Consider the following 23,005-nt stretch of genomic DNA (forward strand, 5'->3'; position numbering starts at 1 on the left):
GAGAACCTTTAATACGTCTGTTTTTGTTTCGGCAAGCACAGCGATCTCCCTGGAGACGCTCCACGCCTGCGAAGAACGGGAGTGCAGACCCGGCTAGATGGGCGAGCGTCTTACTCCACGCCCTGAGCAAAGACTGCGCCTTCGGCGAGGCCAGTCGCGGAGCCTTCGCATGCGTAGTGAGAGAAAGCGACTAGAATGTTCCCCTTCGGTGCCTGATCACGCCACGGCGACATGAGCCGCGGTCAGGTGGATCGTATTGCTTGCAGGCACAAGAATGCCAGCAACCTCCCTTACCACCTTATATTTTCCCTTTCAAACAATCGGATAGACAGAATTAACAGGAGTGTTGTCCCTTCCCCCGTTCATTCCCGAAACCACGCGAATCCGAACGCTTGAGGTGGTAGGGGATTACATTTTCATGACGACCCAGCACCCGGGGCCTTTCGCCTTCTAGAAGGCGACGGTTGGCTGGGCGATGCACATCGCGCAACTTGATTTCGTGGAGTGCCTTTTCCGTCGCTGACCGCATGACGACGGCGCGGTGCTGACCGCTGCCTAGTGACCGAGAACCGGAAGGGAAAAAAGGGCCCCCTTTCTTTCCTGACACGGGTTTAGGTAGCAAGGTCGGCCGGTTTTTCTACTTCAATCATTAGCTACAGTCTACCAGTCGGTCGCCGACGGCGATCTATTTCCTGTTTTTCTTTTTGTATCTTAGCCGCGCTGCGTTGTACGGTTAGCCGATTAAAGCCGCAGTGCTATTCATAGCGCAGGCATTGTTTGCTTTCGGTAGAGTCGTCGTCCACCACGAGGCCGCTTCTGTTGCGTAGTGGCGCTGTCCTTCGCGTGGTCTGCTGTTGTTGCGTACGGTGGAAAACGTGGGAGCTAAGAGATGCTAGGGTGAGAGAGTGGAAGACGGTGGGGAGCGACGCGAAAAGAATGTGAGTGTTTTCCGGGTACGCGTTCTTGTTATTGCTAAAGTCGCCATATCGACAGGAAGGTTGTGGACGTTTTTAATGCGTCGCTTTCTCTGCCGAGTACCCCCACAGCCAGGACCGTGTAACGCCCTGCATTTCCACAAAAATGCAGATTTCTCGAAAGTTCCACCTGTAGTCGTTATAATAGCGTACATAGAGATAATCGGTGGAACAAAGTTTGAAAAACTAAAATATAATTACGGAAAATGGCAAACCGTGTAACACCCTGCCTTTCCACAGTGAAGATATCGCAAAAGTTTCACCTGCAATCGTTATAACAGCGTAATTGGAGATAATTGGTTTGACAGGATTTAGAAAAACAAATTGTTGGAGAAAGCTCACACTCAAGACAGGCGGCATAAGAATGCTACGCATTAGTAGGTAATTCTCTGAATTTCTGAATAATTTTTTTCTTGTTTTTTCGTGAGTGTTTAAGAGGTACGATGAATGAAAAGATGGGATAGCACCGATGGTAGCCGTTTCGTTATCCTCGGTTTGCGATTATTTTCTGCTCCTTGCTTAAAGCGGTTCTGTTGATTGCCTCTATTGAAGGTACGTAACCTCTACACTTTTTGCTGCGTTTGTAGGTGTGATTTCCAAACAGTATGACTCAACAGCGTTTGGGGCCGGAGATGAGGGGCATGTGGACTTTACACGTTCTTCCGTCATGTTGAGGGAACGAGACATGATATTGTGTTATTACTATAGAAACCGGAACTGTTGGCAAAATTCTTGTTTTAAGTGCGAATGCACTTTATAAGCGACCCCAAACCATCCACCGCCGGCGGCGGCGGCGGCGGCGGCGGCGGCGTCGGCGGCGTCCGCAGTGCTCCTCTATATTTAAAAAGAAACAGCATCCGGCGCCAGGTTTCGATCCGAGGACTTTGCGGCCGCAGCGCGACGCTCTACCGACTAAGCTACGGACGCCACGCTGATATCAAGGTGAGTAACGCGTCTTATATCTTTAACGCATTCAAACTACGTCGTCAGCGGCGTGCGTTGGCGACTCAGCGGCGTTATAGCGGCTTGATAACTGCGTGGTGTACACGTGATACTACAAACCCGATGGAAGAGATGGAAGAGAAGGCGGCGAGGCGGTGGGCTGCGGGGGCCGAGCGCAAGCGCCGCAAGCGGGCCGACAACCGTGCATTCGCACTTTCACATTCTCCCCCTCGGGGAAATGCGGGGGAATTTTTTTTTCTTGAGTTCATATCAAGCCTATCTAACATATAAGCATAAACTAAGGGAAGGGGAGCATTTTAAGCAATAGTTTATTGTGCCTTCGAGTGCCTATTTTGACTATATGGGCTTTTTAGTACCTATTTTGACTATATTGACCTATATAGGTTTTTTGGAGACTAAAAATGCCTTTTTCTTGTTCTTCGAGTCTATAATCTGCAAGGAATATTCTCACTTCAGAAGCACGCGCACGCCTATTGCGAGAAAAGACCGCGAGCCGTGCCAAACACGCCGAGAAATGCAAACTCTGCTCGAGCCACCGCCACCTGGACGTCGCCACATCGGTCAAGCCGCCAGAGGCTAGGCCGCATGGATGCACGCGCTCCCCACCGTTCGAGCGCGTGCACCCAGGCACCCTACCAGAGGCCCGCACGCACCGACACCGCGGCCAACCTCACCGGCATCACCCCTGTCCACGCGAGCTGTTTCACTCTAGCTCCTTTTTACGCGCTGTGTCCGCGGACCAACGGCAAAAACTTCTGCCGGTGTTCCCTATCCATTGCTCTCGCAATAAAAAAACCAGCAAAGAAGAAAATGAACATGACATAGCCGCGCTAATGCCACTCAAGGTCAAAGACGCCCCCTCGGGGAAAAACACGTGCAAATGTGACCCACCAATGTTCTAAGGTGACTCCACGAACACGTGCTCAATAATCCGAAGATCACGGGTACTCCGCCGGCAGTCAAGATGCACTACGAGTAGCACGAAGAAAGAACGGGAAACGAACGAGAAATCGGCATCTCGGCACTTTCCAATTAGTCTAGTCGTGACGACCGTCATCTGCCGTGCCGTGTAACCTTCAAGGGCGTTTGGAAACCTGTCAATAAGAGAACTAGTCGCAAAGAGTCTTGCATGCTGTGTAATATTGATGATCGGTATAAAGCACATAGTTTCTTGCAGCTTCGCTAGTCATATGCTCCTGCAGAACAGAATAGCCCAGCAATTTGTACGGAATTATTGCACTTCCGTATACCCATGGAATTCATCGGTGTTGTGAAAGGCTGAGGAGGTCGTTCTGCTCGGTCAACAAATAAATACCTGCAGTTAAGATCTTTCTTCGAGGCGCAGTTGTGTCGTTAAGCAGCAGTTACCGATTGTGCCTTTGCCACCAGAGCACGGTTTTTTACGCCTTAAAAAACTCTGCTAAGGGCGAAAACTTCCAGATAAACACTCACTGGTTGTATTAACAGCTTTGCAGTCAACTAAAGCGTTCCGGCCCGAAATATTTTGCACCACGCTCGCTTGAACGTTACTTGGCCCATTCGTGTGCTTATTTCACACTCTTAGCTGAACGCATTTCTGCAACTGAGAGCTTGGGCGCCACTCTGAGAAAGCTAAGCTCGTTTCGAAGGTCCGGGACAGATTTGCCATCATCCCCGAAGGGTCGGTTGCTGATATCCATTCTTGTCTGACGTTCTGCCATTCTGTCGGACATAAAATTCCTCGATTCCATGTGCTCAAAGAACTGCGGAAGGCTCTGAGCAGCAAACATTTTGATATTGCAGATGACATCATGTCATGGAGCGTCCCGAAGTACAAGCATGCTCCCTTAACTTCAGCGGACGTTGAGCGTTGTTTTTTCGCATATAATTAACGACTGAAAGGGAGCGCAATTTCAAGCAGCAAATCATTTAGATCGGTCTGGTTTGTCATGGCTTTTAAGTCTTTCTTTCCTTGTCGAATGACCCCGAATTTCAAGTAAATCTTTTAGAATTGCAACTCTTGTGTGACTGGTTTTCCCAAAGAAAATAAAATTACTTTCCCGCAGCACAAGGCTTGTCGCGCGTTTTACTGCAAGTCAAGGAAGGAAGGAAGAATGTGGAAGAAAGGCAGGAAAGTTAACCTGGCTAGAGCCTATAGTTTGCTATCCTGCACGTGGGAAAGGGGAAATGGGCAAAAAAGAGACAGGAAAAAAAGAGGCAAAGTTGGACCAGACAAAATTTTTCGAAAAATAGGGTGCTGAAGCAAATACTGACTGAGCCTATACGTGCCTAAACGACAGTATTTGGTGCCTATCTTTTGCCTAAATGGCACTTTTCAGTGCCTATTATAGGCGCCGAAAACCTTGGTTCTTCGCACCTTAAGTTCCGGTGTCTAGTTATTACTATCATAAAAATCTATGAACGTTAAATGCCTCCTCGCCGGCAATGTCGTATTGCCAGGTCGCGGGCTAGTCCAGGCCCCGTGTGTAATCGTGAGGTCGGCGCGACTATGAATCCAAAGTTATCAAGCTAAACGCCTCGGGGAGTTACTCAGTGCGTTTCGAGTTATTTTAGCGGTTAAGAATTTTTTAAAGTGATTTGGTCAAATTTTTTAATTTCATGTATTCAATTAAAAAAAACAAGGACGATTTCCTCGACGCCCTTCACGAGTGTGTGCGCGACATCTGTTGTCTAGGGAGCGTAAAATAGGCCCGCGATTCTCTTATAGCAGAGCAGGTTGGGTGTTGTAGAGGGGTAACGTCGAAGAGTCTGACACCTGCTCCCCTGTTTCGAGTCCTTCACAATGCGAACAGGTTTTCTTTGTCCTGCGAAACCGTTGTGGGAACCACAAAATGCCCGTTCATGCAACAGCATTCAGAATGGTTTTAGGGGTGTCAATTGCGCCATGCCAGTTTTGCAGTTTTTTTCCACGCTGTGCTTTTCTCCAACAGTTTCTTGCCCATCGAGCGTTGAGCGCGATCACACTAACGTCTCCCGGCTGGACGTCCTGACGCGGTATCGGCCCAAGTAGTGCCACGTTTGGTTGTTAGGCGAACGTCACGGACGTACGCGGTCTCACATACGCTGTTGCTCTTATTCCCGTTCCGTGCGTCTCGATCCCTCAAAGGCAATAAAGTCTGCATCGCCGCCTCCATCTGACCGCGACTCATGGCAATGCACGAAAGCGACTCATTGCACCGCACATTGTTGTTTCGTCTGGCACCTGGTTTTACTGCCGGTCGCTCAGGGCTGTCTGCCCGCTGGCCCAAGAAGGCAGGCCGGCGTTATGCCGTCGCAAACCTGCCTTAGGCAATCAAGTGCTGTCCCCCATTTCATCAATCTCGATTAGCGAAGTGACATAGGCTGTCTTGCAACGCCGGGTCGGAAACAGTGTAAGACAATGCCGCAATGCTGTTTAGTGAGGCGCCCAGCGGAATAGCATTGCGGCAGCCGTGTACGGTTCCCTAGGGGCATGTATTGGAGCGACGGCGCGGCCCTTTTACGTTTGCCTTGCCTGGAAGATTAAGATAGAGTGCCGGAGGACACGTGTTGTTGCGTTGCGTTCGTTTGCTCGGGGCTGATGCAGTCGCAAATATTGTACGCACGTCATTTGCCACGCATCGTTGCGGCGTATGGGAGTGATGGGGCGCGGGCAGAACGGTCGGCGTGGATATGTCTGAAGGCCGGCACTGGCTCCGGGGAAAGGAATTGAAGGGCTGACCCTCCTCCCAGTATGAATATTTCATCTTTCATAAGTATGTGTGAGTGCGTGTGATAAGCATAGTCGCGAGAAGGGGTGTGAGGCCCCCCACAACGCGCAGTGCCACTGATGTCGCGAGTTTTAGCGTCAGTTACGTTGAGTGAAGCCTAACCGAGGCCGGAGAGGGCAAGTGTATACTCTCCGCGTCCGCGGTCTCATCAATAGCTGTGCGGGTAGGGCTTAGAGAGCCGGGCTGAATGACGCCGAAAATAGCGCCGTAAAGTGTGAAGCTATCCTAAAAGACGTTCGAAGATATTAAAAATACCACTTGATTCGAGAAAAATTGAAGATGTAGCACATTTCCGACGATGTTTGGTGAAGATTATTTCACTTGCTTACTGCAGCGTGTCGGCTACACCGGCTGGCGTGGGCACATCTCTCTACGGCTATTTCGCTCGCCTTCCGTGCCTAAAGTTAGATACGAATACGCAAATATTCTCGCGCTACTTCAGTTAGATGCAGGGCCATCAAATTCATCTGAAATCCGCGTACAGAAACGCACTTTGTTCAAGAGGCTTATTGCTATTGTCCAGATGCTTTTTTTTTTCTGAAGCTTTGGTTCACGTATACCCGCTTAGAAAGGCAAAGAACGTCGGTGACATTCTACTTCGCCATATGCGGAAAATGGTTCTATATCATTCTTACGGCTGAGCAAACGGCCTCTGAAGTCACACTATCTGAACACGAGCGCATCTTATAAACGCAAACGCTGCTTTTGGAGACGTTCGCATTTTAAGCACGGGAGCCTGCAGAAGACGCCTTTTTTCGACTTTGTTTGCATTTTTTCCCGTGTTGTGCGCTTTAAAGTGTTTAGCGGGGCGCTGAAGTTCGCTCCCCGCATTTTTCTCGTAGCGCATCTATCTGTGTGCGCTGAGCCTCGCGTTGCAAGGGCATCTGCTTCGGACATGAGGGTGGCGACGAGTGACAGAAGCCTAAGAAATTGCTGGCCTAGGTTGGGTTCGTAAAGAAACTGCGATCAAAAGGCGGATCAATAGTGATAACAAAATTTGAGTGATACGGCAAAAGCGAGTTGTCGGGTACGCAAATGCTGTTATCGACAACCACGTAGCGATTCTGCAAGCACAGAACCAACGCGAGATAAAGTAAAAGCGAATCATGCGCTTCGTAACCTGCCACAGATGCTCATTATAAACGTGTGACACGATTCAGGTCTTTAACAGGATATGAGCACACACGCACACACAAAATCAGACAGCAAGGTGAGACAAAGCCCAGATTGCAAATTTAGTTTCTCTCGGCTTACGAAACCCTGGCTGTGTCAAGCAGCGAAGCTGAAAAAGTAGACCTACTTGGGGTAGACGTGTAACGGCCGTTTGAAAGGATCAGCATTTCGCAACTGGCGCTTGCGGTTTATGTTAGTCTTGCAACGAAAAAGGTCCGCGGTCTGCCGACGTCCGCAACGCCGTTCGAAGCGTTTTAGATGGCAACGTAAGCATTTTGCGGGTGATTTCATTGCGTAAAGCTACGGGCAGGATATTCTGAGACAACGAAGAAGGTAACGGACATGGTATTGCGGCCTTGTGGTCTGTCCATTTTTCTACGTCGTCCAGTTGGGCTTGGAATTTCCGGTTCTTATTTGAACAAATGCGCGGCTTTCTATCTGGAAACAGCGCTTTTTATATTTAGGCCAATGTGCACTGACAAATCCCTTAACCGAGACTTTTTTTTTTGTACCGTCCTGTCTATTTTCGAGACGATACCTTAATGTTGACCACAAATTTGCTGAGTATGCCGTGTACCAGCACTTAATACTATTGCAGGGCTGTCGAAATGGTACCACTCGGGGTGCGACAAAACGTTGTAAGATAGAAGTCCGGCCCTTTTGAGGCTAGGAATACCGTAAATTAAAACGTGGCGTTAAGCTGTACCACGCGCCTATACCGACCGAAGGGATACAGATCCATCTCTGCTTACCAATCTCTGCTTACCAATACGATGAAGGCCTCTCACAATGACCTCCTGTCCATCCTCCTGTCCGTCCTCTCACAATGACCTCCTGTCCGTCCTGCGCTGCTCGAATCCATTCTTTTCACCCAGATTTCCCTAAATCATCCCTCAATTGTGTTACTGACCTTCCCCTTCTTCTAAACCCATCTCTTGGTGTCCAGTATGTTACCCTAATTGTCCACCGGTTGTCGGTTCGTCTCACTACACGGCCAGCCCAAGTCCATTACTTTTTTGAACTATGATACAAAAAAAATGAACTCGAGTTTGTTCCCTGAACCAGGAAGCTCGTTTCCTGTCCCTAAGTGTCACTCCTATCATTATTCATTCCATGGCCCGTTGAGCTGACCTGAGATTGCTTTCTAGCTGTTTAGTAAAGTGCCAAGTTTCAGCTTCATATGTCATCACGGGTAGTATGCGTTGGCTGTTCGTGTTCTTTTGAGTGATAGAGGTAGCTTATTTTTCATTATTTGGGAGTGCTTTCCGAGTGCACCTCAGCCCATACCTTTTCTGCCCGGATTTCTTCTTTCGTGCTTGAAGTCGGCACAGACAACCTGAACGGGGTAGTTATAATCTTCTACTTGTTCTAGCGTTTCGTTACACATACTGAAGAGGGCGCTTTCGGCCTGTTTATTTATTACTTCAGATTTATTCATATTTATTTTTATTCCCAAGGCCGTGCTTTCCTATTGTAGTCCTAAAGCATTTTTTGCAGGGGTTCCGCAGTTTCCCTTAGCAAAACTATGTCGTCTGCAAACCTCAAATGGCGCAAGTATTCTCTGTTTATCTGTAACCCCGTGTTTTCCTTGTAAAGATTTCAAAATACTCCCTCCAGACATGCTGCGAACAGTTCTGTTGACATGGTATCTCGCAGTTTCTTTCCTTCGAATCAAGAATTTGTCGCTGTGCTCGTGAAGGATTACCCTGCCAGTACATCTGTTATATGTCGTCTAGAAGTACTATGTAGGTCTCTTCTTTCTATTAAAATAGGAGAAAGGTCAGTGGGAAACTTCGGAATATACAATCGCAACGGTTGAGGAGGTAGGATTTGGTAGGATTTGCGTAGGATTTGTGGTGTGAAATACCCTGAGTTTAATGACCACATTCTTCTACAAACGAAAAAAAAAAAAACATTTGTAAAAATCACGTGAGTTGCAGAACTTCTTACAACTGCTGAGTCTAGATCCAAGCCCGTTAGCTTCGGAACCAGTGACTCTACACAGGCCTCGGAAACCTAAGTACGCCCTCCTTTTAGCTGTTGCGCAAGATAACAGTGGGGGTGCTCAAAGAGAACTAATGTAAAATTTTAGGAATATAGAAGGGCTGCGCCTATCTCTGGATAAAATTTCGCATGCTAGGTAATACGCTATCTGTGCAGTGATCGGGAGTGAATATGACCGCACGTTAAGTGCAGCAAACAGCATATGTTTTGCGTGTGCGCACTCGTCCGCGGGCTTATCTGGCGCATCAGATTCGACTTCCGCGTGGCACATCTGAAATTGTGAAGAAAAATTGTTCGAACAAATGCTGAAGATTGAAGTATACCCCCTCGAACGTGATAGCAGTGATGAATTGTCGTATGTCAAGAGAAGATAAGATGGTAACTGCATAAATAATTGCTCTAGCTAAGAGGGACTTTACTACACAAAAAAAAAATCGAATCAGGCTTCGGCTACATTGGAGAATCACTACCCGATCTTCAGCAAAACTGTTATTGTGGCCGAGCTCTCCCGATGTCTATCGCAAACGGCTCCATTTTCTCCGGATGCCCTTGAAAGAATACAGACCGAACGCATGCCTGTAATTGTTGCATATCGCCTCCAAGCGCTTGCATTGTTGATTTTCGGCAATGCTTCTAGTTAACTTCCTCGAACTTTACCCGCACATATCAGACATAACAAGGTCCTTGCTAACTGGAACTTTGGGTACTGGCGAGTTCGTCCACCATGTTGCACAAAGGATCTACGTTCCGCGTAGAACATAAATTTAAAGGAGTACTGTCACGAAAATTTCGTTCCCTTTTTATTGCTTTTATCGATGCTTAATGGCCTGGCGAACCCAAAGGAGAACTTTAAATTCTTGGGGGCGCGATAATTAATTACATCGAACGACCTGGGAAGCGTCAGTTTCGGTTTTCCGCGCTTCCTGTCCGGAGAGCGCGTATCACAGAACCACGGTATGAACTCGCCGTTTTGTGCGGACGTCAAAACACTGCAGAGGACGGTGGAGGCGTCTCGACCGCCCCGCCGCCGGAGCTGAGCGGCTGAGCTACAGTGTACTACAAATCAGAGGTGTGTCGTTCGGAGCCGATTAGGAGGGGGGGGGGGGGGGGGGGGGGGGGGGGAGGAGGAGGAGGAGGAGGAGGAGGAGAGGGGGGTCCCTTTTGAGATGTGTACCGCACTCACCTCTTTCTTCCCTCTCTTTCTGTCTTCTTATCCTTTGAACCCCCTTTCCCTTCCCTGGACTGGGTTGTATGAGGGTGAACTCCCCGTTGAGTTCAACAATATCCCCAGTTATTTTCTCTTCCCTGCCTTCTTAATAAATCACCACCACCATCCATCGTTTTGCGATGAAAATTTCTGCTGCGCGACTCCTGTTGTAGGTAGCGCCCCTGGCAGCCGCTGCTTGCCAGTTGGTTTTAGAATGTTTGTTTGTAAATTAAACCTTATTTCTTGTCTTAAATAGTCTTATTTCTTTAATTCATGATACAAAGTTTTATAAAACCCGCCAAATAACTGTTTAGTTTGACTTAAAAACTTATAATTGGCGCTGGTTGCAACACGAAGTTTCTGGGGAACGCCTGCGCTCAATACAATTTTTTCATCGCAATAGGGACCCGCGCTCTCCATTTTTTTTTTTTCCCGCACGACATACCTCTACCTTCTATAGTACACTTTAACTGAGCTGCCTGAAGGCGTTTAGGCCTACCATTGCGGCGGAAATTGGATGACCGCTTTCAATAAAACTCCTGATTGCGACTTCTCTTGCGATTATGGGCTATATTATCGGATCCTTTTCTTGGTGTGGAACTTCATTTCTGGCAAGAGTGCCTTGCTGGGCGGCGGTTATGCCTGTAGCTCTGGCTACGTGCATCAGTTGGTGAATGCCCCAGCGCCCAGTCTCCACTCGCCATGCGGGCAGCGTTTGTAATGGGACGTCATGAGTTTCTGACGAGCGTTGGAGGCACACGGGTACGTCACTTCTTTTCCCCCTCACGGAGTGATGTCACGCTGATGTCCATTTGCTGCACTCCGCTCCGCGTGCTGTTCCGTCGGCGTGATAAATTAAATCAAATCGAAGCATGTTTCACGCGTCGCAGGCCGCTCATATTTCAGCCTGTTGAGTAAGAGGAGCGAACTGCGCAATAACATTAACACCGAAAATTTCTGTCAGTACCCCTTTAACACTTTCAACTGCCGGAGTGATTCCTTTGCAAAGCAGTAAGTAACCTTCAAATCCGGTTTCCCGAACAGCACCCATACCCTTACGAAAATTCAATTTATGGTTCCTATATAAATTATATGTGGCCTTATGTAATTATGTGTCTTCGTATATGGCTATCATTTGACATACATGGCGGCAAATAGGGCCATATATGGCGCGGTCAGCTCACCACGTACTCCCTGCAAATTTCATTCTGCGCATTTAGCTTTTTCAGCACTGTAAGCATGCATTCTACGCGCTTCTTACATATACGCCTCTGGGTAGGACAAGCGAATTTGGGAATGTATTCAAAGGGCCCAAAGAACAAGTCGTAAAATTTCACTCCACGTCATCCTTAACATGCCCTTTACTACCTCCCAGCCCTTTACTACCTCCCAACTTTGAACTCCGTGCATCATGGCGTTCTCCCTTGGCAGCGGAAACCATCCGCTGAAGCCGCTTGAAACCATGCGCGCAAACCATGCGCTGAATCACTTTGAAGCCGCCCTTAGCACTTAGCAAGAAGCAAGCGCACAAACTATAAGTTCAAGGAGGTATTGCGAAATCATTCTGAACGAGCTTATTAATCCAATTATACATTGTATTTTCTTTGAAAACATTTTTGTCATCTAACCTGTGTTTTATAAACGTTACCACCACACGCCACTGTGTAAATTCCTTCCTCGAGCACGACATATTTCCGGTGTCATTGGTCACTCTGACCAGCTTGTGACCATGCCACGCAATGTTCTTCATCCATTTATTTGAGTGTCGCACATCCGGCGTATACGCCTCGAGCGCGGCCTGTAGGGGCGCCACTGAAATCCCCCTAGCGGCCCGTTTCAAAAGCAGGCACGGGAGTCCTCGGCCCGCTCCCCCCTGTCGCCGTTGCTTTTGGGGCTCGTTCAAGACAGCGATTTACCGTTTGTCCGCGTTCGAAATACCGAATAACGTGGAGCAGGCACTCTGTTTGCAAGCGTGGTGTGTTCACGAGAGTATAAACGTTTATGACGCGATCTTAGTGAGATCTATATGAGCGGCGGGCGTGTGTCACAGGCCGGCGTCCCGAAGCCAGCATTTGCATGCAGCTGATTGCAATTCCGCTGCCCTGAAATTTAGTGGCAGTGTCTCCGTAAGCACTGTTTCCTCCGATGGTCATGTTGCGGCCATACACACTATGATGTAAATCGACTTTGTGCACTTACAAAATCCAGCGGAGCACTCATACCTGACAGCGCGCAAGTTACGCCTGCCAATATCACATATCAGATATTGATCAGTACCATGAACAAGCCAATGCGGCATAAATTTCACAAGCATTGTACCAAAGAAGTACGATGGATAATGCAAAATTACACTCTGCAGTCGGCACACGACGACAAATTTAATGCTGTGTCGTCTTGTCCCGAGGTGAACGCTCGCAAAGATTCATCTGTTACATTTATCCTCCACGAGAAGCGCGAAGATGGGCTTATAGAGTAATCCGCGTTCGTGACCAAACTCTTGTTCGAAATATCGTCATATGACACAGGGAGACTGCAGAATCTAGCTAAACCGAAATCAGAGACCCTTATCAGATACGACACTCTTCCAACGAGCCCGTGTGTAGGACATTTCGGCGCACGTTAAGGATCTCCACGTGGTCAAAATTAATCCGGAGCCCTCCACTACGGCGTGCCTCATCGTCTCCGTTGCGTCGGCGCGTTAAACCCTGCAATCAATCAATCAATCAACTCTTCCAACGACACCTCGTATCGCTTGTGAACTGCCTACCCTGTATTCTTCAAAAATGCGTCCTCCGGGTGATCAGCCGTTCGTTGAAGGCGAAAAACAAACGAAAAGAGAACACGCAGCTTGTGTGTGTGATTACTAAGACGTTCATTCGTTGATTTCGCTTCGCATTTGTAAACAACGATAGTTGAGCGTCCTCCTCCTCACCCCCCCCCCCCCCCCCCCTCTCATGTCTAGCGAAATATCAGTGCATTTCGCATCTAGTTGGTCTGGTGAATACTACCTTGCTCAAACAAACGTCTTTATCATTTCAGAGGCTGCACTCGTTTTTTGTTTTTTGTTTTTTCATTCCCGTACGACTATTCTATTTATTCCTGACTTGCAGACCATTCATTTTCCCGTGGTTTCATTAACATATACCTTGGTTCTTACTGTAAGGCATGAGTGGGCACATATATCTGACAATGCACAGCCTTTGAGTGTACGTAACATTTTCGCGTGGTTTATATTCCCATAAAAGGCACAAGTTTTTGTCAGCTATTGGGTTATCACATCCCCGAAACATATTTTTCTACGACGTACATATTCCAAGCAAAGCCGCATTTGTTGTCTGCGCTGCAAAACGAACCAACCTCTTACAGTGCCAATATCAGGTCTAAACGAGGCGACAATACATATAATTCACTTGTGCTGACGTATTCGAAGGTGGCAGCGGTGATATGCTGCTGCCGTCGCCGACGCCCGCAAGAGCGGCCAAGAAGCGCGCAGAACCGCCTCCCTGGGTAGCTCTTGTTGGCGTTAGAGCGCTCTACCAAGACGCAGCTGTTCTTTTTTAAGTGCCCTAAACGTGCAGTTAGCTTACAGACGTCACCATAACAAGTTGTTTAGTGCGCGGAAAGGCAAAGAGAAGCGAAAGAGAACCAAAACACTGCATGACCACCTATCAGCCACGCAGCGCTAATCCCGCAAACGCCGCGGAGAAGCGGCGGCAGGCGGCGCAGCGATCGCGAATCTCGAGGCGTATAGAACCGCCTTTATAATTGCTATTTGTAACCTGTGTTCCCACAATAATTCAGCTCACGCAGTATATTTAACAGCACACAAAGGCATTTGGTATGATCCTTACTGTGCTTTGTTAATTTATAACTCTCTCTCTCTCTCTCTCTCTCTCTCTCTCTCTCTCTCTCTCTCTCTCTCTCTCTCTCTCTCTCTCTCTGAAATTACCTTTATCCTGAGGGTGTAAAAAAATGAATACATAAATATTCCGTCTGCTTTTTGTCAGTTTCTCGGCGTAGGAATATAGGCATAATGATGCTATGGTAGACAACCATGCCCACATGGCTGCCAGGGAATTGTCCTCGCCCTTTTCGGCCAATCCCCGGTGTGAGTACTCGTCACATGTGGGCGTGGGAGCACGGGTATGCGGTACTTTCCTTCGTCCTCTCGGGAATTATAAGAGAGAGAGAGAGATAGAGATGAAACTTTATTAGGCAGCTCGAGTCCGAGCCGCGGAGTTATCGGTCCACGGAGGAAGGGGATGTTCCACGGTCCTGGCTATAGCGACTATACAGAAAATGTCGCAGTTGTACCTTCTTATCAGCTAATAATTCTTACCGAGCGGCCCCTTTTCGGAAGAACAGGTACCTCGATTCGACGCCCTAATTTGCTAATGGTCAAAAGCATTAGATTTTCCGGTTCTCTTCGAAAGGTGCCCACGTACGGGAAAAAGTTTAAAGATGAGTTGCGTATTTCTAAATGTGTTGATGACTAATTAACTTCACATAAAGCTTAAAATAGCGCTTTTCCTGGGTTAATTGTTTAAAGTTTTGTAGTTTCATCGCGTCATAAAAATCAGGATGGCTACGCAGAGGCCATCAAATTTCAAGTTAATTGCGAAAATAATGTAAAATCAATTTTTGTTAGTAACAGATTCTAATGTAACCTAGTCTATTCATTCTGTGATTTAAAATCATCTCTGCTTCGCAGCAAGCATATACAGTGTTAACAACACCGGGAAAAAATATAAAAAGACCAGTTGGAGCAGCAAGTAGTAACTATTTCGTCAATCGCGTGTGACGATCCGTCGTTGCGACGGCTACATTTATAACATGAACATAATTAGGGGCGAAGCTCCTCTTGCTCGGGCCCTGTCCCGTCCCTCGTTGCTGCTGTATGCGGCACGGCACATTAATGATGATTGTGGCAGGATCCCCCTAGGGATTGGCCAACCAAAGATTGGCCGAAGAGGACAAAACGTTCAACGCGTTCGTTGCTACCCAACAAGGAGAAGAGGAAGAGGAGGAGGTTGTCGTTCGTCGCCTGCGAGCTCAAGACACGTACCGGGGGAGCACGACACAAGACGCTCTGCAGAAGGCGACGGCCAAGGTGGCTAAAATGTCACACACCGAATTCGCCAACTTACCCATGGAGATTCTCATCGTCCAAAACAAGCCCTACATAACCACCATAAACATCGACGTCGTCGACGGGCTTGTCAACGGAGCGGTGGAAAGCTTGACGTGTCGAGTCTTTATATGATGTGCGGGCGAATGTTTCACGGTTTTACCGATAAGCGTTTTTGCTTCGCCCCTCTCATCATCATTCACTTCGTGGAGATCGCGGAATTTTTTTAGTTCGTTCGTTGCGGTACTTGTTCCTTATTCGTAGAGTATCCGAGTGGGCACCTCGAATTCACAGCTTTGTTCCCACTATGCACGTAAGCTCGAGCAATAAAGAACTTTACGGGACACGACAAATTCACATTATTGAACTTAAACCACAGTCCCGCTTAAATCACAGTCGCCCAATTAGACCTCATAACCGGCAGAATTAACGTTAGCACTCAGCTAACCTTTTTTCTCATTGTCATAATCCTATCATTGCCTAATTACATAATGTCATAATTCCTATAAACGACATTGACAATGTTAGTATCGCTACGCCCGTGATGTCCAGCAACTGCCGGGCATGGCTCCACAAGCATTTTTTAGCTTGGGTTGGCCTGAACATGTATCAAGTGCCTTGAGAAAATAAAGATTATTAAACATTTTGCCTGAAGACATCGCCTTACGCATCAAAGCAAAGGTTATAGAGATTAGCGCGAAAAAAAATATTCACATTAAATGAAGAAAGCCAAGCACGCATACAACCGGTCAACACGACATTACTGAAAAGTGGGAGGCACTGCTCGTTTACGAGGATCCGGAGAACCAGAAGAATCTGGTGAACCGGGCGAAGACGGCAGCCACCGCCAGAGGTTTCCTGGACTGAGGAGACCTACCACCTCGGACCGGCAAGGACCAATTCCTAGCTAGTCTTTTCAAACAGTAAACGTTTATTTCTCTCTTTCTCACTAACGCGCAATACTTGAAGGTAACGTAGCTGTACGCAACCTCCCCGGCCATCACGACGGTTTAAATCGACGAGTGTAGCTGATTTGCTTCTTCTTCGCTGCCGCAACGACCTTTGCCCCCATCCTTGTTGCTATAACGACGAAGAAGCAGAACGAACGAATGGAACGCGCACACCTAAACTGGACGCCCGCAGGCGCAACGTGTACCCCGTCACGTGTTGTGTGTCGAGCAGCTGGCGTGATTCCTCTCCCCACAGTCCCAGCCCAGTGAGTAAGCCGTTTGACTCGCTGGTACTAACTCACGATCGTAGCCGAATGGGCAAGGCGACTGAACTCCTGTTGATCTACCAGACACAGGTTCCAATTCTACCGGTGCAGATGATTCCTTTTCTTATTATTGTTGCGCTGAGTTTCGTGAAACGCCGGAATTAACGAATTGCTAAACAGCTTCGCTGTCAATCCACTAACCTTGAACAACCATGCTATTACTATAGTGGCTGCAATTTGTTTCAATTATGTTTCTCCTTTTCTTTTTTCAGATATTTGTTCGCTTGACTTCAGCGTTACTTTTGTGTCTTTACGGGCTGTTTCTATTCAAAATAGTTTTGGTTGTGTTTTTGTGCTCTCGTGTTCTTGTTATTTTTTATTATTATTGTGTTCAGCAGTACTCATGAAAACATTATTTGATTCTACTGCATGTAATTCCCCGGGCCTATAATCAAATGGCACGAACTGTCGAAAACAAAATGGCCGCCCCGAGAGACCAGCAATCCATGGAAATGAGCTTTAAAAGTAAGCAAATCGATTCAATGTTTTTTTCTCCTTGGCTGCAGACGGAGGGTATAGACGCGTCAGGGCTATCGACCGCGCACGGGGCGTCATTAGTCTCCGATGCGAGGGCAAGCCGAGCTGAGAAACGTGCACGGTTGGCTAAATAGCAGCGCTTAAGCGGCGACAAAAAGGGAGCTCCCGGAAATAATGATCCAGCACTCCGGTCCGCTGGCTTTCCTCCTCTCGCCGACGCACTCTCTAGAAAAGAACAAAACAAAACAAAACAAAACAAAACACAAGGTGGTGCCTTCCCGACGGGTAATGCGATGGTATAACAAAGCGCAAGACGAGTGACGGGCTACAACGACTTGTGTACCACCGATCGATACCTCACGGCGCCGACAGACCGCCCAAACCTTTCTTAGTACACTTGCGTTGAGTGGGACTTCCTATTTGCAGCCGGAACCTTCTAGTGCATACGTACCCCGAGCAGAAGTAACCCGCAGCGTTTCCTCTCCACTGCCCGGTCGTTCAGCTCAGTTCCGTCACTTCTGAGGGAAAGTTTTTTTTTTTTTTTTATTGCTCTGCCTCGCACGGGAATTGGCAATCATTCCAGCTTGCTAGTATCGTTGTTTTTCTTTTGAAGGGTTGTAAAACCGTAATCGTTGAGCTTGGCTTATTCAGGGCACCCCGCGATGCAACTACGACTTCCTATTCTTGGCGGGATGAACACGGAAAGGAGCACTGTGACGCCGAATGGGTGCAACAAAATTGGATCGATTTTTTTATGCGCTTATATTGACAACCTCTAAAGCAAATACGTGATCGGCACTCTCCTACTGAGAAGCTATTTATCCAAAGCTCCCAGCTGGGTTTACCTTGTTTCGCTAATGGTCTGTGGATCTTCCTGCTTAATTGAATTCGTCAGCGAGACCCGTGCTCTTACCTAAAAAGCCTGGCTTCAGTCGTTTTACTTTCGAGTGCGTGATGCGTTGCTACCGCTAAGTCTTGTTTGGTTTCTAACTTATCTTTTTTTCTTTCCTTTTCGCATTTATTTCCTTGTTTAACTACGGTGTTGATTTTTTACGCTTCTTGTTCTAATTCATTTCCCATGGGGGCTCTACGTCGCTGTGTGTAAGGTGTTCTCTCCGCTACGGTTTGTGGATAACCGGCGATATTCTGAGACTCGTGAATCCTTCTCAATTGTGCCCTTAGCAGGAATTTATGCCGAGTCCGATGCAGACACGGTAAAGAGAACAAGCAAGATTTTTTTTGAGGCCGTCTAATGACACGAGTGAACAAAATGAGGCGCGCTTTCGCAACTACAACGAATCTACATCAATCGTCCCAGACTTTTTTTTTTTGCTGATTCTCAAGTTTTTTTTCACAAGCCTCGTTAAAGTTTGAGCGCTTTGCTTCTGCCCTTTCTTTCGCTTTTCACCTAGAACAATGCCGTCTGTGTTTGGTGTTCGCTTTAAGGGATTTCTTTTTTTACGTGGTGAATGATATCATCCATCACTGTGTTGAAAAGAAGCGGACTCAGCGTTGAACCTTGATGGGAGCTCACTGTCGCGCCCTGACTAGTTATTTCTCCATTGCGTCTGCCTGCGCTTGTCGTCTCGCTTATGTGCGTTTCATGAATCAGTCCAACACACTCCTCGGATATCTTTTTCTTCTAAATTCTCCGTGAGAGAGAGAGATACTTTATTGGAAGTAGACACGGAGACGTCGGCTCGCATGTCGAAACCGACGTGCTACTTACAGGGGAGGCTTTCAAGAAGGGAAGAGTAAAAAGGGGACTTAAGTAACAGGGCAGAAGAGGCGAGGAAGTAAGTTAGAAAAAAAAGGAAAAGTTGCGAATGTTCACTTCGTAAGAAAAGTTGGATTAAAGAGTCAGAAGATGAATGTTTTCCTACGTTTACCTGTGGGTTTGTATCATAAACGTTCTAAACATTGAGTCCCCAAGCAAGAAGAAATATTGTAACGTTGGTAAAAATGCTTTGGTAAAGAGTTTGGCTTCCGTACAAAGACCCCGTTCCTCAAATAAAACGTAAGGAGACGGAGGCTGAATATGTTGTCAACTTGAGTATTATCCGGAAACTAATGAATTTTCTTTAATAATGCTTACATTTAAAGAGACACTAAAGGACGGGAACAAGATGGCCTATATCGATGAATTACGGTGCCGAGAATCCAAATACACCATTCTCGCAACCAGCAGTTGTTTAACACGGCAGAAAATGCCAGAAACGTGAAAACAGGTGACGACGCCATGTAGGCTTTTCAGTACTACTGTTTGTGACGTCACAAAATATTTGAACAGCGAGGGCACATTGCAGAAGCATCTATAAACGTTTTTCCCAAATATACAGTTCTTAACGGGTTGAACATGTGAAATAAGTGTAAATCAAATCTTTCCTCAGGCTTATCTAATTAAAAAAAAACGCAGATTGGAGCTTTCTATTCATTGCGGAGCAGGCTGCTTTCCTGGCGCTTAATTCAGTCTGCCATCACGCTTCCAGTTTCGTTTTGGAGAAGCATTAAAATTAGCGAAGTCCGTAATCTATTACGGTGAACGCTCGAGCTAGCAATAACCCCGCAATGAAGTGGCAAAACTAACAAGATGTGGTAAAGGGATCCGCCTGAGCTAATCCACCGTTCTCCGAGCGCTGATGTTGCTATAGTGAAGCGTGGTCGTGCCAGGTTCGAACCTTATCGCGAATAAAAAGGTACAGTGTGCTTATTGATTTGATTGATTGATTGTAGGGTTTAACGCGCCGACGCAACGCAGGCGATGAGGCGCGTCGTAGTGGAGGGATCCGGATTAATTTCGACCACCCGGTGATCCTTAACATGCGCCGAAATCTCGTACACACGGGCGTTTTTGCTTTTCGCCTCCATCAGAAAAGCGGCCGCCGCGGCCGGGGATCGAACCCGTGACTTCGTGCTCAGAAGCACAACGCCTGAGCCACTGAGCCACCGCGGCGGGTCAGGTGAGATGGCAGCGATCGGAAACAAGGTGGGGTGAAGGCGACCGCGCTCCGTGCGCGGTCGCGCTTGCACGATGTTCGATACGGCCCTTGCCGCTGTATAAAAAGCTTCACTTCACCCCCAGCTCGCTCAATGTGGGCGGTGTAGCCGCGCACAGCGGCCGCTGGAGCATTCAAAAGCATTTCTCTTTCCGTCGGCGACAACTCATGAATGTTCAAGCGCCAGCCTCCTCGGCCAGAGCAAAAGTTGACTGGATCGGCCATGGCTTGTTGGCGTAAAACCTACCGCGTAGCGCTGACTGTTTACGCTCTAGACAGCACCAGTGCCTCGCTCCTACTTTGTGACGCAATGTCGACGCCACGAAAAAATCGAAGGGAAACAAGACAGAGCAATGCCAGCTTTGCTTACTTATTTCTTGTCAAGTAGCGCATCGTTTCTGGACGTTCGCACCGATCAAGACACACACTGCGTTCCCCCCATCTCTTGGCCGCGATCGAAGACAAGTTGCATCCGCCGAGCTCAAGCAGGTTACCTACGCACCCCACATATCATGCACTACATAGAAAATAAACCTGGCCACCCTAACTGCCAACGCTGCGGTCACGGGTACCCCAACAACCAGCACTACATGTGGGACTGCTTAGAAATTATACAGACAAGGAACATATACACAGACTCCCTTTTCCCTTCTCCTGGCACTTGGTCGGAGTGGCTTGACCCCCCAGAAGATCCCCCAAAACAACTCAAACTCGCTCTACGCAAGCGCACGAAAAGCGCCGGCCGGTACCCACCTTCACTCCCACAATTGGCCGCCTCCTTGTTACGACTGACAGAAAAGGAGCACTGGGAGGATCTCCTCTAACACATTGAGGCAGTTCTTGGGGGCGACTGGTAACAACAGCTCCTTCCCCCAGCAAGATCTCTCTCTCTCTCTCTCTCTCTCTCTCTCTCTCTCTCTCTCTCTCTCTCTCTCTCTCTCTCTCTCTCTCTCTCTCTCTCTCTCTCTCTCTCTCTCTCTCTCTCTCTCTCTCTCTCTCTCTCTCTCTCTCTCTCTCTCTCTCCCCTCGAACAAAAGCCGAGTGGGCTACGACGCGTATGATCTGTCAGTGAAAACAAAATTTCAATCAGCCTTTGGTGTCCGTTTAAGTTGTCTCGGTATCAATACAGTCCAGCAAATTAGCTCGTTACACAGTGCTAATCGGCTATGCGGGTACCGTTCGTGTTTACGACAGCCGCCTCGTGGCACGCTTACAACACTGAGAGCAGACGTTATTTCGGAGGTTATTTCAAAGCGCGTACTGTTGTGGATTCGCACGGTGGTATATTAGGCTCTCGGTCGGCGGAAACGAACCAAATGCGGGTCCAATGCAGCTGGCTGATTGGCTGTCTTCCTCTTGCTAAATTTTACAGGGCAATGAATTGGAGGCTGCTCGTAAATTCCATGCTGTGTTCCTCGGAATACGTGGAGGGGTAGTTGTGTAGCGATTGAGACATTACAGCATGGCCACACCGTGGCGCACAGAGCTCCGTGTCGGAAACTCTCGCGCGCAGAATTACCTATTCCTCGCAGCGCTAATTAGTTCCTCCGACTACTCATCTTGATGTCAACGCCAGAGCGTACCGGTCCTGGCGAAATTACCTACATCTTGCAAATTGGGAAAATGTTTTTGAAAGGTGTACCATGTGGTGGTGTCGGACGGCGCAAATTGAGACGACTTGGTATCGAAAAATGCTCGGAAGAGGAGCTTTTGCGCTCCGAATGTTTCAATGCGCCTTTAAACAGTGGTTACCCGAAAGAGTTCGTGCGCGTGACTCTCTGTAGCTTTGTCGCAAATAAAGCTCATGTGGAGAGCTTGATAGATCTGGGACACTCGCCATCAGAAAGCGAGAAAGGTCGGCCTCGGAGTGACTTTTGGGAGTTGAAGCGGAGCAAAGACAAAACGGGATAAACGAAAGTTTGAATTCTTTGCGTCAATCTCGCTTCAGGGCTCCCGGTAGATAACGCGGCAGTTAACGCGGCAGTTGTGAAGGAACGACACCTGTTGTGCACTATGACTTCTATAGCTACGCCGAGTATAATCAGTCACACCGACGTCAGATTGGCTATAGTTTTCGGCGCACGTTAAAGATACCCAGGTGGTCAAAATTAATGCGGAGCCCTCCACTACGGCGCGCCTCATCTCCTATGAAGCGTCGGCGCTTTACACCGCAATCAATCAATCAAAATTGGGTAAAGAAATCGCGATTAGATTAGATGAGATTAGATTAGATGATCGTTAGATTAGATTAGATGATCGTTTTCGTACTTTTTCTTGAACTTTTCGTTATCAATAATAGTTTTATCAAGTTTCTCGTTTCAATTGATGTGAAGTCCAGACGGTCATATGCAAAACCAATTTTCCAAAAAAACTACATTACATGCTTACAGGATGAAGGGTCTTTATGAACGTTCGGTACAGGCACAAAAAGGTGGCTCGTGACCTGTCCTCACTCAAACCACTGGGCCTTATAGTATTTTATTTGTATCTTTTTTTTGTGTAAAGCGCTTTCGAGATTAAAGTTTCAGAAAACGGGATTACGTTATGCTCCGCTAAGGGGAAAAGTTGTGCGGTGCACCTTCCTACCAGGTCGGTAAAAGTGGGTTTTAGGACAGAAGACGTAAGCACTTTGGAAGCTTAAAGAGCACAGGGATCTCGTAGTTTGATACTAGCTCCTGTATTATGACCATTGAATTATCTGCAGCGTGCGGTGCAATGATATGATATGTTGAAAAGATTAAATATAAATTCAGTCACGCGGTTAAGACTATTACGCTCATCTCTGTCCGGGGGGGGGGAGGAGGTGTTGCCGTTACTACCATAATTGCTTCATTGTCCAGAACGGAACTGGCAGAAGTTCCGTCGATGCTTTATGCATTATATGGTAGTAATAAATTTGCCGTACTACATTTATGCGATAAAAGTTGAAACCTGGTTGCGTGAAATTTTTTGTAATTTTGAAGTGATTCGACTAATTATAAGGTTTAACGCGCCGACGCTACACAGGCGGTGAGGCGCGCCGTAGTGGAGGGCTCCGGATTAATTTTGTCCACCTGTA

General features: G+C 47.5%; 1 protein-coding gene across 6 annotated transcripts in view; it reads left to right on the top strand.

Moving 5' to 3' along the window:
* The window catches only part of LOC144145047 (sodium/hydrogen exchanger 3-like), a 349,094-nt gene that overhangs the window by 86,260 nt on the left and 239,829 nt on the right, over nucleotides 1-23,005 (top strand). The window contains exon 1 of one of the 6 annotated variants that reach the window (XM_077676546.1): nucleotides 822-938. The exons of the other annotated variants lie outside the window; for them this stretch is intronic. The gene's annotated coding sequence lies outside the window, so the exon portion shown is untranslated. Of the gene's footprint in view, nucleotides 1-821; nucleotides 939-23,005 lie in introns of those variants that run through there. 6 annotated transcript variants of the gene reach the window in all.

Source organism: Haemaphysalis longicornis, unplaced genomic scaffold (assembly GCF_048455015.1).
Source record: "Haemaphysalis longicornis isolate Haplotype H1 unplaced genomic scaffold, Haemaphysalis longicornis Haplotype H1 scaffold_7, whole genome shotgun sequence".
Taxonomy (NCBI): Eukaryota; Metazoa; Arthropoda; class Arachnida; order Ixodida; family Ixodidae; genus Haemaphysalis; species Haemaphysalis longicornis.